The 15,222-nt window shown below is 38.6% G+C and overlaps 1 long non-coding RNA gene across 1 annotated transcript; it reads left to right on the top strand.

Moving 5' to 3' along the window:
• Positions 1-1,456: 1,456 nt before the first annotated feature.
• Positions 1,457-7,901, top strand: LOC120323037. The gene is made up of 3 exons (XR_005563097.1): positions 1,457-1,565; positions 3,164-3,194; positions 7,745-7,901. It is a non-coding gene; the product is annotated as an uncharacterized LOC120323037 (long non-coding RNA).
• The last annotated feature ends 7,321 nt before the right edge of the window (positions 7,902-15,222 follow it).

Below are 15,222 nucleotides of genomic sequence, written 5' to 3'. Positions count from 1 at the left end.
ATCAGGATCATCAAGTCCAACTCTTGGCCCTCCACAGGACACCCCAAAAATCACACCATGTGCCTGAGAGTATTGTACAAACACTTCTTGAACTCAGACAGGCTTGGTGCTGTGACCACTTCCCTGAGGAGCCTGTTCCAGTATCCAACCACCCCCTGCATGAAAAACTTTTTCCTGATACCCAACCTAAACCTCCCCTGACTCAGCTTCATGTCATTTCCTCGAGTCTGTCACTGGTCACAAGAGTGAAGAAATCAGCACCTGCCCCTCCTCTTCTCCTCCTGATGAAGTTGTAGACTGCAATGAGGTCTGCCCTCAGTCTCCTTTCCTCCAGGCTGAATAAACCAAGTGACCTCAGCCACTCCTCATGAGGCTTCCCCTCCAGACCCTTCACCATCCTCATGGCCCTCCTTTGGACACTCTCTAACAGCTTAATGTCATTTTTATATTGTGGTGCCTCAAACTGCACATGCTAGAAAAAAACCTTCAAAAAGCCGGGAGAATAGAGTTGCAAAATTTGTGTTCAAAACCATTATTGAAACTCACACACACACACACATCCCTGTCCTGAAAATGTATCAGTTTTTAGCTGTGATATTTTTTCCAGATTAATATATTATGCTGCTTCATGACATCAGCATAAACACCAGCTTTCCCTTTCTGTGTCTACGTTTCTCATAAATGGCCTGTGCTGGCAGTACACAAATAGTCTCCTGATGCAGATGAGGGTTGCTGGATCTGCTGAAGTTCCTTGATGTCAAGACTAATTTCTTATTAGCCCCAGCCTCAGCAAATGGTACTTTGTAGGAATACAGAGTTAGGTGTAGCCTCTCATCCATGAAATACCAACTGAAGTGGCCAGGATGCAAAACTGCTATGACCAGATCTAAGACTCGAGTGTGCCTCTCACTTCACAAGCTAAAAGATGGGCTTGGGGCAAGAGCCTTAAGTCCCCACCGAAAGGGACTTGCATCACTCCCGAGCTTTGAGTGACTAGGGCAAAAGAGCAGAGATCACAGGGAGGGGCAGGAGAAAGTCCAGCTTACTGTGTTAAGAGAAGGAAGCAGGGTAATATGCCCTCCTAGTAAGGTGGTACAATGTTGATTTTGTCTATAGCAAACGGGTAAACAGCATTTCAAATACCTAATTCATTGTGTTGTGCCCTATAGGTCGGCAGATGACTGTGAGGCAGGGCAGAGAGCAGCACATTTGTCAGGGTCAGCTGATACTTTCCATTATAGATTTTTGTCCCTCAGTTACTTGTAGCTTTGCACATCCCCAGCAATTTGAGCTAAAAATGTCCATCTTACATAGAAAAAAATATTCAGGCAACCAATTTTTCCTTCTTGTAAGATTTGTAAATTCTTGTAAAATCATAGATCACTCATGCTCAGTAGAGAAATTTGCATTTTGAAACTAAAAAATGTGCAAATTCCACTTTTCCTAGGCTACTCACATGTTTGACAGCTCCCAAAATTGCCAAAACTTCACAAGAGCATCTTTGCAACCCGGTGACACAGGGACAAAGCCCAACTTTCTTTATGATGAGCTACATTTTCAAAGAGGTGAGGCTGAACTTGAAGTTGATCCTGTCCTATGTGAAATCCATTAACACCCAATAAATAACAAAATACATGGAATTCTGGGCAAAGAAGTACTGAGAGCTGAGAGTGTTTTACTAGGGAACTTGTAGGATGACAGGAAGCTTGCCCTGTGATCACATGGTTTCCCAGGCATGTATCCCATCAGTGGACAAAGATAATGAGCCAGAAAAGCACAGTGGAATAGGAAAGGATGAACCAAAAAAACCCAACGAAACAACTAAAAAGCAAGTGGGAGACTGGTAGTCTAAACCATTACAAATATGGTACAAATGTGCATGCAAATGTTTTTTCCTTTATTAAATGAATATTTCATGGCAAATCAGTATATTCAGAAAATCCCCACTCAGCCCTATAAACAACATTCCAAGTCATGAGGACTTCTGAGTCTCTTCTCAGGTTATATCCGCTTAGTTGAGGCAACTACTGCTCTTGTGAGAAAGACTTAGGTACAAGAAGAATGAGAGTGGCTACGTAAAAGCAGCTGCATTCCACTACAATCATGCAAATTGGGTTGGAGGTGATGCCCTAAAAGCTCTGTCCCTATATAGACTATTCCACAGAATGACAATATGAACCCAAATACCAATTAAACTTTGAGTTTTCCAAAATACTGTGAGGTTTGGGGTTTTTTCCCCCCTCGAAAAAATACTCTAGATAACACTCTATTTGCCAGTCCAGATAGACACATGATCATCCACTGGAGTATAAAAATAAAGTGCATATTTTCAAAGTCATAAAATGGAAGCATTTGAAACAGAAGTAATTAAAAAAACAGCCAGTACACTTCCTGTGAGGAAATTAATTTCTCTTGGTTGTAGCGTTGACCCGTCCTTACTGTTCCCTGTAATAGGAAACAAATGCCAGATGCCCAATAGCGTTACTCTTTTTAGGTTGCCTTATCAGAAACAAATCTTTCCTCATGTGTTGTTTTGGTTTGGTTTTGTTAAGCAGGCTGATCTTTCTTCATAGCCAGAGCTGCCAGTTTCCAGTGGCTCTTTTGTAGCTGATATACAGGTAGGGCTTTGAGAGAGCTTCATCTCTAGCTTTGCATGGCAACAGCAAAAGGTTTCTGTCAGACCAAGTCATCCTAACCTCCTTTCATATTCCACTGAGAGGAAACAGAAACTTTCCAGACATAGTCCACCTGTCCTGCTATAGGATGCAATCACTGGATCTTCAGTGCTTAGAAAGGAGTCCAGATGACTAGTTCAGATGAAGAAACCTTCTGAGTGAAAAAAAAAAAAAAAAATGCTTCTAGGCACAAAAGCAAAGCTTTTAGAGAAGGAAGGGAAGGGAAAAGAAGCTTGAGGGACCAAATGAAGAAATAACAGGTTTCTTTGACTTATTAAGAAGAACTGCATTTCTTTCAAAGATTATAATAGTGAGGGATATATTTAGATTCCAACACTTCCAAAGGAAAAAAGAAAATAGCTATATCTGAATAAAAGTATTTAAGAGAATAGCTGTAATGTCTCGCAATGTTGATGTTAGCCATGCTATTAACAAGAGGAAGAATGAGTGACAACAACTCATTGCAATGACATGCTTTAATTTTGCAGGTCCCGACGTCCTTAAAATAATACTTGCAGAGTAAGTACTAGATGAACTCAGAACATTAACGGAAAATATAAATGAAATTATGTATTTCAGTAAGTGAAATATAAAGTATTATATGCTTTCCTGAGCATTTACTTTCTATATCTAATGAAAGTACTAATGCAGAATAATTGACATAATTTTCTGAATATAATAGGAAACTCTGAAATTGCTTCAAAAATGCATGAAAGGAGAGCTTAAACAATTGGTTTGACAAGTCAAAGAAAAAAGTTAAACTTACTTTTTTGGTATCTTTCTTTGGTACAATTTCACAATAATTACCTTTTCCATTTCAACCAATCTCTTGAAAATCACAATTCACTGAAATAATCTAATCTCAAGAAAGTACAATTTAATCTGAGCGCAGAAAAACTATTGGGCTTTATTATAAACTATTAAAAAATGTCTGTGATGTGAAGAATAAGATACCCCATTCTGTAAGAAGTAAATGGCAAGCCCAGGTGCACAAATTCTACAATGATTTGATAAGAATTTTTTTTTTCTATTTTTTGCTTTTGTGATATTCATTATTCAACAAAGATTTAAACAGACCACAAAAATATTTAGAATTATCAAAATTTCATAGCAATTTGTGACATAAATGTAAGTTGAAGATGTGGTTCAGATGCTTGGGTTTGATCTTAGCTGTCATCACTTGATTATTCAGGGTCATTAGTTAGTCAAATTACAGAAATGTCATTGAAGTCACCTTGTAAATGTCAAGCTGAATGTCAGCTGACAGCTGAAACAGTGACATTACTAAAATGCTTCATATGAGGGTACTTTTTGTCACAATAAAAATGTTTTCTGTCGACCGAGACAGCTGTGACTCAATGGTACCTAATTTTACATGTACAGAGGAACAGAAAGGATGATTTCTGCTTCAAAGACTGCAGGGGAAACAGCTGCATGAATTTCAGTACGAAAATGTAATGTAGAACCTCTTCAACATTTCAAGTTGTACACTCAAAAATAATTACTTCATATGTTACTTAATATTATGTTGGCGACTTCTGATGAAATGAGATCAATAGGTTCATATTCCAGCTTCAATGTTTCTTTTTATTTATTAGTACAACCCCTCATTTGGGGATGAGGGGGTTAATTCCACTTTATTTATCTAATTGTCCACCCATGCTGAAACAAGCAGAGCAGCAGCACTGCACTTGAGTGTAAAGTGGTGGAGTTTTTGATTCTGCTGGTGCACTGGAAGGTGTTTGGGCCATTGTGCAAATTACAGTATAATGCAATACCCTAGAAGAAATAATTATACCCAGCCGCTGTAAGCCAGGAATTGCACACAAAAAACTTGTGCCTTTTAATTTGGTCACGTATAATGTATGAAACGCAGTTCTTCCAAAGCTAATGGAACCAGAGGGAGCATTATGATTATGACTCGCTTAATATATTTTTCCATTTAAAAACTGGGGTCAAACCTGAGCAGAACAAAAGGATGAAGTATGATTTGAGTGCTGGAGACCAGTGTACAGGATAATATGAAGGGAAAAACACAGCATATGAATAACTCCTTGGTGCCATTGCGTGTCTGAGTATCTGCTCTGTGAGCTGCCCTTTCAATAGTAATATACACATTATGGGTATGACAGGTAATACTGAACCATTCCCTGGTGAGTTTTTTGCAAATCCTCAGAAAAGGTAAAGCATAATATTATTGTGTGTGTGATGGGGGTCTTTGTGGTTCTTTTTACCGTTTCTTTAAAATAACACATGAAAAAGCTACTTTGCTTTGTTGTGGCTAAGGCAGATTCTGATTAGTTATGTACCAGTATGGTTCTCAGGTTTTTTGAGCATCTTTTCTTTTGACATGTTTGTAGGCAGCACTGCAGCAGGTTCCTATATTGCAAAAAGTGGACGATATGTTCTCATTAATTTAGTAATCTTGGATTGTACCTTGTTTAGCCATTAGCACTTTTTTAATTTAATAGCCATATTTAGAGAATGAGGTGTCCAAGTTTGGCCCTTTGCAAGGGAGGGATGCATGAAAGCCTCTGAAAGTGCAAAAAAGGAGCAATGTTTCAAAGAGTACAAATGGGACACTGGAGGGAGTGTGCCATGTTGGCCTCTGAAACTAAAACTGCAGTATCATCGTGGCATGTGTGATATGTGTAAGATGCTGGTTGTCTCAAAAGGCTGAAATTTCCACACAGTAAGAACATTTTAATGACATGTGATTCTCAAAATCAGTGAAATTACAGTGAAATATTTCTATTCCTAAGACAAAAGAGGGGAAGGAACTGAACTCTGTCCTTCACAGGAGGGGCCGTCTCAAGCAAATTTCAGGTTATTCCATTTCATTCCCACAAATGATGAGTAATTAATCCACACCTTTAATCAGAGTAGAATCAAAGAGATCCAGAAATAGAGAAATACAGTGTTCCCAGAGAGACAATTTTCAGAAATTTGACTCTCTCTGCATATCCAGTGGCAACTAGAAAACCTCCAGGTTGAATATATGTTTATTGAAAGGGAACTTACTCCTAAAGATGACATTTTAGAGGCATAGAGCTGATGAGATGACTCCTGGCTATTGCGCCCAAAAGACACCTCAGAGCATGCCTAAGGCTGTAATTTCCTCATAAATTAACCTGCCTCCTCGCCTCTCTCTTCTGCTGGTGCTCATCTGATCCACGTACCAGTTCAGGGACTTAAACAAGCAGAAAAAATGTTGGTTTTGTGAACTGGATCTCCCCAGGTTGAGCCGTGCAGCAGTTCCATGTTTTAAAAAGCTAATCTGATATCTATCTATCAAATAATACTAGTAACTTCCTGCGGGATACTTCATAAAACTTTTCCTAAGATAACAACAGGTTCTATGTGTCCTGTCAGCTAAAACTTCAGGTTTGTCTCAGCAGAACAAGGCCCAGCAGGCAAAATGTGCATTCTGTAAAGGGCCCCCATGTTGGCAATTTCTCCCTATCAGGAAGCTAAGAATGCCCAAACCGGTTGGTTTTAGCCTTAGAGGTAGGAGGTGCATGGTTTCATTTCATTTCAGACATTAAGACTGCCTGTGGCTTGCTCCCTCTTTTCCCTTGCAGCAGCTTCCCATGCTGTGGTCATCTGCTGGGCACTGAGGTCTACTTGTATCTGACTACATTCAGTGCTGTCTTCCTTTTGCACTATGGCCTTTCCTTTAAACCATTAATTTTCATTTCTAAGGCAAAAATGTTTTTGTCAAGGCCAGTGTAAGTAAATCCCAAGGCATCCAGTGGATCTCATGCTTCTTTGGACAAAATTCTCCTCAAAGTAATTTTCCTGAGTGAAAATCAAAAGAACCAGTCCTCAGATGTTGTTATTCACATTTTCTTCTCTCTTGGTACCAGTTTGAACTATTTTTCAGGAAGTTCTTCTTATCTGAATGTTTTTCAAGTGCACTCTGGTGATAAAAAAATAATCAATGCCACTCTCCTACTCCTCAGATCCCTCCTTTGTGTATATTTGGTGTGGTGACTCTTTACAGAAGTGCTTAAAATATTGTTACAGCACTTCACTAGCACCTACAGCACAGAGCTCATCTTTCTGAAAGGACTTCTGGTATGTGACCAGAACTCTTTATTGAGGTCCAACCCAGTTAGTTCACCAGGTGAAGTCAATGAGGGCATCATTTGTGCTGCTGAACTTTTAGTGTCAGAGATAAGTGGGGGGAAAAAAAGAAAAGGAATCTTCAAATTGGAGGCTGAGTTCTGAGATTGATCATTACTTTTAAACTTGAGAAATTTCACCTGGAAATCATGGAAAATATGTCTGCATATTTATGGACAGTTTTCAGGATGAGATTTTTAAAACTAAAAATTTCCTATTTATGTGGAAATCTGTTATGAAACTCTCCAGGACAGTGGTGAAGCTTTTAGAAACTGGAGCTTTTAACTGGTTCAGCCATCAACCTTAGTCCCTTATGCTCATGTTATTTACATGGCTGTAAATTTTCACATGTATACTATGTTCTCATCTTATATTTAATGTATCTATCCACTTTGTTATACTATCACCTAAAATTGTTAAAGCGTTATTCTTGAAACAGTTGGGAATAATCTCAGGGCTGCAGTACAGAGAAATTACTTTCTCCTATAAATTTTATAGGAGGATCTTTTTGTCTTTTCAGTGTTTAATATTGCTATATTCATAGTTAGTACTTAGGTATTACTGCTATTATTACCTAACAAGTGGTGTGGTATTTGGAAGAATGTTAAGAATTTAGTATATAATTTCCTTGTGCACCAGATGGGATACCCTAACACTAGACAGCAAGTACTGTCAGGGAATAGTGCCTCAGGAATGGTGTCTGTGATACTCCTAAAACATAATGAAGAGCTGCCCAGTGTAGCTGGGGGGCGCATTTCCCTCTCCAGCTTGTTAGGGCTACCCACAGCACAGACCACTCCTTTACCATACACTGTGCTCTCTGACATGTAAATATTATTTTCTTCATAGAAACTAAACTAAGATGTAAAAGACTACATATATTTTTAAGTAGATTCTCATGCTAAAGATACTCTGACTTGGCTTTTTTCTACTTTTCCTTACAGACTGTTGGAAGCAACAATATTTCAGACTTCTTGGAATGCCTAGAGAAGTACATCTTTCTCCTTGAGAGATTTGCTTCAAGCTAATACTACTTTCTTTCAGTAAACATAATGAAGGACAGAGTCAAGAGGAACTTGGTAACTGATAGAAAACATCCCAGTAACGGATGAGAAACCAAATTAATAAAATACTGACATGATAAGTCATTCAAATTATTTTCTCTGAGCAAAAGGGGAACCATGACTTGCTATCTGACAGAGTAGGTCACTTTGATGGCATACTTCATGACACCTGCTGTCCCAGCAGAAGCTATTTGATTTCATTTATAAGGTAGTGCTTGTTTCAAAAGAACAGTCTCATTCACGGTTTTTCTGCTACTCTTTTTTTTTTTTAATATCTAATGCCTAAAACTCCAAAGTAATTAAGAGTGTGCAGAAAAGAAAACACCCACGGCTTCCTCCCTCCCTCTTCTTTATATTATGTACTTGTCTCTTCTCCATTTCCCTTTTTGTGAGATATTTCCTGCAACAGTCCTTCTTTCTGACTCGTATACTTGTGTGTGTTTGTCTGCCTAGTTGTGCAAGCAGTAAATGACAAGGAATAATATTTTCTTGTAATTTTTTAATGGTGCCTTAACGCTATTCTTCGGTAGTCCGATAATAATCCTGACATACAGATTCTGCCTGACAATTAGTGCAAATAGCTGACCTGTTTGCCATGTGTAAGAATGGCTAAAGTCTCTCCATGGCAATATTCAGCAAACAAAATAATAGAGAAAAGGACACAAAATATCAGGTTACATAGTTATATTTACTGGCGTTTTCTCTGCTTTGGAAGTAGAAGAGACCCCACAATCTGCCACAGATTTTCTTTCCTCCCCTTCTTTCCCAGCAGGACTTGAACAGAAACCATGTGGTCTGCAAACCACAAGCAGGAGGGAAATAATTTCTTGCCCTATCACAAATATGTAAGCATGTCTGATTTTTTTTTTAAATTTTCTTTGAGTAAATATTGGTTCTAAACTGACAAGTAGGACCTGCAACAGTGAGTGTAGTGTTGGTCCATGTCACTAATAGCCTGGCTCTTTACTGAGCACAGCCCTTAGGCCTTGGAGCCTTTCCCTTCCGTGAGGTGGTAGTTTAAGATATTTCTTAAACTTGAGCTCAAAACAAACTATAGTTATTCAAGGAACTGAAAAACACATTGGAACACATGAATATTTCATTTGTAGACAGTCTCTGTTTATCTTTGCTTCAAAGCAAAACAAAACCTCTCGGCTTCCTTGTTGTCTTCTTCAACATTGGATGGGAACTCTGCCTTAATTTCTGCAGGACTGTGCAGTACCTAACATCAAAGAGCTGATATTTATATCAATATGAAAACTCATGCAGTGCTGCACTTATTCTGCAGTTTGAAAGCTTCTCAGCTACCTTTTCTGCCTGCCTTGCAGAGGAAATGTGGCTGCAACTTCATCTGCAAGGGTAGAAACAGTGACAGCGCAAGAAAGCTGAGGGCCAAATTAGCTGTGGTTTGTGGTACGTCTTCTGCTTCCGTGTGCTGCCACTCGAATCCTACCCACCTCACACACGTAAACTCATATGCTTTAGAGAGAGCTTTGGCCATGTATCAGTTGTCCACCTGTGATTTCAGTTCTTCCACTCACCCCCACAATGAATCTATCACCAAGTCTAGCTAAATCACAGATAAGATGCTGTTCTGGTGCTAACCACTGTAGCTTCTTCGACTTAAAAGGAACTATACCTTTTTTGGGTATTTTTTGTGAGAAAAGGAACTAGCTGGTGTTAAGATATGTTCTGTGTTTAGAAAAGACATTCTTTTTTGCTTATAGTAACTCACATGGAGAATCCTATAGCCTGACTTCCTCTGTGTTATGTCAGTTGTCAATCCACTCTGCTGGATTGCTGGATTTTGCTCTCATGCAAAATAAATACAAACTGGCTTCTTGAACATTTAAAAAAAAAAGTAAGAAAAATAGTTAAAACCAACAGAGAGTATACTAATGTCCAATTTTAAGCTATTATAAATCACATGACTAGATTGTGTAATTTTAAAATAAAACGTGACATATTAGCTGACCATGTTTTTACTGCCACCAAAAAATGGGGCAAATCTACTTTCATTTACTTCTCAAAACAATATTTGCAATGTAAATTGTGCTGGTCCTAACCCTGGCCACATCTGCCTTCCCAAGTCCTTTACTACATATTGAATAATTTTTGTTAGTGATTTAACACAATGAATTTGGAGCAAACAAACTGCTCCAGCCTAGAATGGCTCTTTTTTCACCGTGGGACCGGCTTTCTCCAAAGCTGAATTCCTGGAAATTATCATGCTTCCCCAGTGAAACTGAGAGAACCTAAAACCTGTTAGCTCTGATAACAAACCTTGGACATGTGCTGCTGCAGACTGCTATGAAGTGTTCAATGACACTGCATAATGATCAAAGCTTTGTCTGCACACAGGTCACATTGTTTGAACAACACTGATAATCCCTACTAATTAATCTCATAGCAGGACTCTGGTTACTGACACCAAGCCACACACATGCAGACTGAGCAGTATCTTATCATCCCCATGATCGCCAGAAAGTGCCACCTCCACTGCTGAAGCTTACCAAGGAAGAAACCTTGGGCAAAGAGGCTACTCCTCAGCTCTAGAATAGCTGCAATTATTTTGTTTAGCCTGCTTTTTAAAACCAGAATAGGCAAAGCACTACGAGGGTAGAAGACGTCATATGTGTAAAAAGATGCTCTTATAGTGTAGCAGCTTCTCCTAAGAACAGGAAATAGCCTAGCTTTTCTGGCTGTTTAGTGCAAACAGCTGCAGCCACCTCTGCACCTGGATAACTATTTAAATTAAAAGTTACACTACTCATTCAATGACAAAACATTAGCAAAAAAAGAAATGTGTAGCTCAGGCCTCATGCACAGGTACATTCAGATGTCCAAGAGGGGAGAGTTTTAATGAACTGAACAAAACTGTTACCACAGCCTCACATAAAGCACTGGCGGCTTTGTGGGTTGCAGCTGCTTAATCTATCAAAGATGAGCTCAAGCACAGGTTTGCAGCACATGATGATACACTCAAAAACCTTCCTCTTTATTCAGGTCTACAGCATTTTATGTGGTTCCTTGGAGATGTCACTAGAATCTTTTGGTCATGTGCTTAAGCAGCTCTTACACCAATCTTCCCTCTGCTCTCCTGAGAAATCACTTTCATTTTCTCTGAAATCCTTTGAGTTTTATGTAGTAATTACAAAGTAGTTAGATGGACAAGTTTTTCTTCATATCATTTGCTTTCTCTCCTTTCTTATTCTGGTGTTTACCAAGCTGACTGTTTGCATTTATTATATATAAAATAATATTTTAATTATCTACTGGCATCAGGAAAGTTTTTTTAGTAGTTAAAAGCAATTTAAAGAATTTACTACATCTAATTTTCATTTTCTTACAACATATTTCTTGGAAAACATGTATTTGTCATGCTAATCAAGAGAATTTTAGACAAGATTGTTAGCTAGGTTAACAATTTCTCTAGCAGAACCACATCACAATATACTGAAACCTAAATATTGCAAGTTTTTTACATTAGAATACAAAATTTCCATAAAAGAGAGACCTGATAGATTCTAACCCTCTGATAGCACGTCAGGGTCCCATTGTAATTTTTTTAATTGATTGAAATAATAATATATTACAAAGAAACCATAAAGAAAAAAGAATGGAAACTCACATCCATCTTTGAGAAGGACAATAAGGAGAATTTGAAGCAGTACAGGCCACTCAGCTGAACTGCACTCCCTGGGAATGTTATGGACTGAATCTCCTACAAGCATTTTGAAGTGCAGAAAAGATAAGAAGGTGATTGGGAACAGCCAGCACAAGAATTATCAAGTGTAAATTATACCTGAACAACCTGATTGCCTTCTGTGATGAGATGACTTGCTCTGGGATGAAGGGAGGAGCACTGGATGTTGTGTACTTTGATTCTAGCAAGGCCTTTGATATGGTCTCCCATTATCTCCTCACAGCTAAATTAGTGGGGGTATGGACTCTGTAAGTGGGTGATAACATGGGTAGAAAATCAGCTGGATCACTGTGCTGGAAAAGTTGTAATCAACAATATGAAGCAGAACTGGTGACTGGTTGTACAAGTGGCGTGCCTCAAGGATTCATAGTGGGGATAGCACTGTTTAATACCTTTATTCGTGATCTGGGTGGTGGGATGGAGTGCACTTTCAGCAAGTTTGTGGTCAGTACGACATTGGAGGGAGTACTTGCAGTTCAAAGAATCTTTACAGACTGGAGAATGATCTGACAGAAACTCATGAAGTTCAAGTGCAAATGGGATCTGGGATCTTGTATCTAGGACAGAATAAATGAGTTGTATGTAGTGTAGCCACTGCATTTATTCCCTTCTCTCTATTCAGCACTTATGAGGCTGTATCTGGAGTGATGTGTCAAGTTTGGGGGTAGTCACAACAAGAAAAGCATTGACATACTGGAGCAAGTGCAGTGGACAGCCACCAGGATGGTTAAGGGGCTGCATGACGTGCTGTGAGGGAACGGACGAGAGATCTGGGTGTGTTTAGCAGTGAGAAATGAAGAAAAAGAAAGGTCTCACTGCTGCTTCCAAATAGCTAATGGGAGAGGAGCACAGAGAAGGCAGAATCAGGCTCTTTTCAGAGGAGCCCAGTGACAGGACAAGCAGCAGCAGACACAAGTTGGACCATTCAGAATTTCAATTAGATTTACTGAAAAGTGTTTCCCCTGTGCAGGTGGCCAGATACTGGAAAGGTTGCAGGATTTCCTTCTTTGGAGACTTCAGAACTGGAATGGATGAAGTCTGGATCAAACTGACCTGTGATAAAATGGTTGACCATGTGATTTCTTTAAATGTAGGTAGGGCTTTTGTTTAGATACTCTTGGATACATGTAAGACCTGATTTTCACAAGGTTTGCTAGAGCTTTAATATTCAGTTATTGTCAGTGCCCAGGGTCTTGGTATCTGATGTTTTCTGTCCAAAATGAACGCATTGAAAACAAAAGGATGTTTTTGTTAACCGAGCTTTGAAAACTTTGTATATTACTTCTTCCTGACTTTCAAGAGATTTCCCAGGGCTAACCTAGTTGGCATCAGTGTAGCTTTTTAATGTCTTCAGCAGAATAATACTAGAAAGCCCTAAAGCAACACCAAAAAAGTGCACAAGCATAACCTTCTCTCAAAACGAAATCTGCAGTTCCAGGGGCACCTGTCTAAATTAGAACACATGGGAATGACTGTAGTTCTCTAACAGCTCTTCAGCTATTGCAGTTCCTGTGATTAACCACAGTAAGCACAAAATGCTAAAATGGCATATGCCGAGGAAGCTGTATTTCTGGGCTACAAATTGAAAAGTCTTCTGAAATTTTGCAAATAATAAAAATAACAGCTAGAGGAAAATGGAACCTATAGTGATTTTTTTTTACAAAGTAATATAAACTCTGCACCAAGCATTTTTTATTAAAGGATGTGCAATTAAAGAATTAAATATTACATCTTATTTCTTAATCTGTTATTACGTTGCATGTCCTTTTATGTTTTAAAGGTTATTGAAAGCAGATAAAGGAAGCTAAAAATCTTTTCAATAAGATAAAGAGCATACTTGGGGGAAAAAAAAGCTTTTATACAGGCATGAGTGCAATCAGTAGATTATTCAAAGTTATATTTATTACCTGATGTTGAGCAGAACACTTTTCAAGTTGAAGAGTAAAAAAGACGTATATACAGAATGTCCTTATTAAGCTTACATTTGATGCCATTTGTAAAATATCATTATTTTAACAGTAAAATCTATTAGCTTTGAGGTATTTTCTGGGAAGAAAAAATATTTATATATTAGTTTATATACTGCCCTCTAACCCCCCAGCTGGAGTACCAGCATACAGGAACAGTTCTGCAATTTCCTAGCTGACTACACCTGATAAAACAGGAGTTGGATCAACAGAGAGACACTAGAAAATCCCAGTTACAGTAGAAAGCTGCACACAAACAACTCAGAAGGTTGAGCTGTAGGCCCTGTGAACCTATAAAGGGTTAAAAGCCTTCTCTACAGAAAAAGGAAGAGGTTAGCCCTTAAAGACTATATAAACTGCAAAACCTGGCAGTTGTGGCTTGTTAAACTGCTGGGAGGTGGAACTGGCAGCTGTGCTGCTGAAGCGGGGAAGTCATAAAAGGGAAGCGGAGGGCCCCAGAGGGAGAGGGACAGTTGGGCTTTTGCGTTTCTTTGCCTGTGGAGAACTGTCTTTGTTTGAACTAAAATGGACACTGCTGCGGCTGGATGCTGATCGTAGGGAGACTTTTAGTTGGCTTGTTTATGGAGAGTCGAGCAAGGTGAAAATAAGATGTCCTGGCTTCCGCTGTTTTTAGGATTGTGATTACAGGAGCTGCACCTGCCTGCACTAATTTCCCAAGCCTAGCCTGAAATGGGATGCCTATTTTTTCACCTTTAAAAAAACCAACGAAACAAAAAAAGAAAGCATCACTTATATTAGATGCCTAATCTCAAATTGGGGCTGATAGTCTCTTTGAGGGCTTTGGTTTTGTATTGTGCTTCCTGTTGAGGAACAAAAATAAACTGGTAGTGCTTAAAATGAAATGTCAGAATCCTTTCTGCTCGGGAAATTATTACATTTATCTTCCTAAGTTAATTTTAACTTTTTTGAATTTGTATTTTAAATTGTTCCATAGACTATTTGGAATCTTCTGTAATAATGTGAAATTCTATGAATCCTGTAGCTCTTGATGGCACATCTGAAAAGGGCAGGCGATGCTTTCTGCCTGTAAACATATGTAGCCAGTAATCATTCCCACATACAGATTGTATTTGTTCTTCTGAATACAGAGCAATTAAGGAGTCTGCATTTTAAATAGTTAGTAGATATTGGTTTTCTATTTCTCCTTTTCTGTTTTGCAAATGAAGGAAAGTATTTGTCTTCGAAATATTTAGTCTGGTCTTTATGTATTTCCAAAAAAATGGTAATGGTTAATAATTTGACATCCTTGTAGGTTTTGTGCTCTTGTAGAATATTAACTCACTTCAGACACTATTTATTTTCATCATGTCTTTAAGCCACGTTCTTTAAAAAAAGAGGCAGCATTTTAGAACTACAGGGTAGATTTAAAGTAACCCAGCTTGGCTTGAAGTGACATGTGCCCAGACCAATTTATGGAGTAATGGAACAATTTATGAGTCTGCCTTAGCTGAAATTAGTTTCTATGGCAGTTGGCCCAGGGAAACTCTGTGAGCCTTCTGTTCTTTGCAGCTGCAGAATATAATTGTAAAGGGAAATATCACCTTCCAGTAGCTAGGCAAAGCTTCACTTACAAACTTTGTCATATCCCTTTCCTTCAAATTGGAGACCCTAACTCACCAGAAGAATTGCTCTGGGCGACTAATGAGAGAAAAAGCAAGTTACTC

The sequence above is a fragment of the Pipra filicauda genome, unplaced genomic scaffold (genome assembly GCF_003945595.2).
Source record: "Pipra filicauda isolate LSUMZ 115617 unplaced genomic scaffold, ASM394559v2 scaffold187_size1440530_pilon, whole genome shotgun sequence".
Classification (NCBI taxonomy): Eukaryota; Metazoa; Chordata; class Aves; order Passeriformes; family Pipridae; genus Pipra; species Pipra filicauda.
The sequence above is the reverse complement of the archived record's forward strand: the minus strand, read 5'-3'. Positions and strand labels throughout refer to the sequence as shown.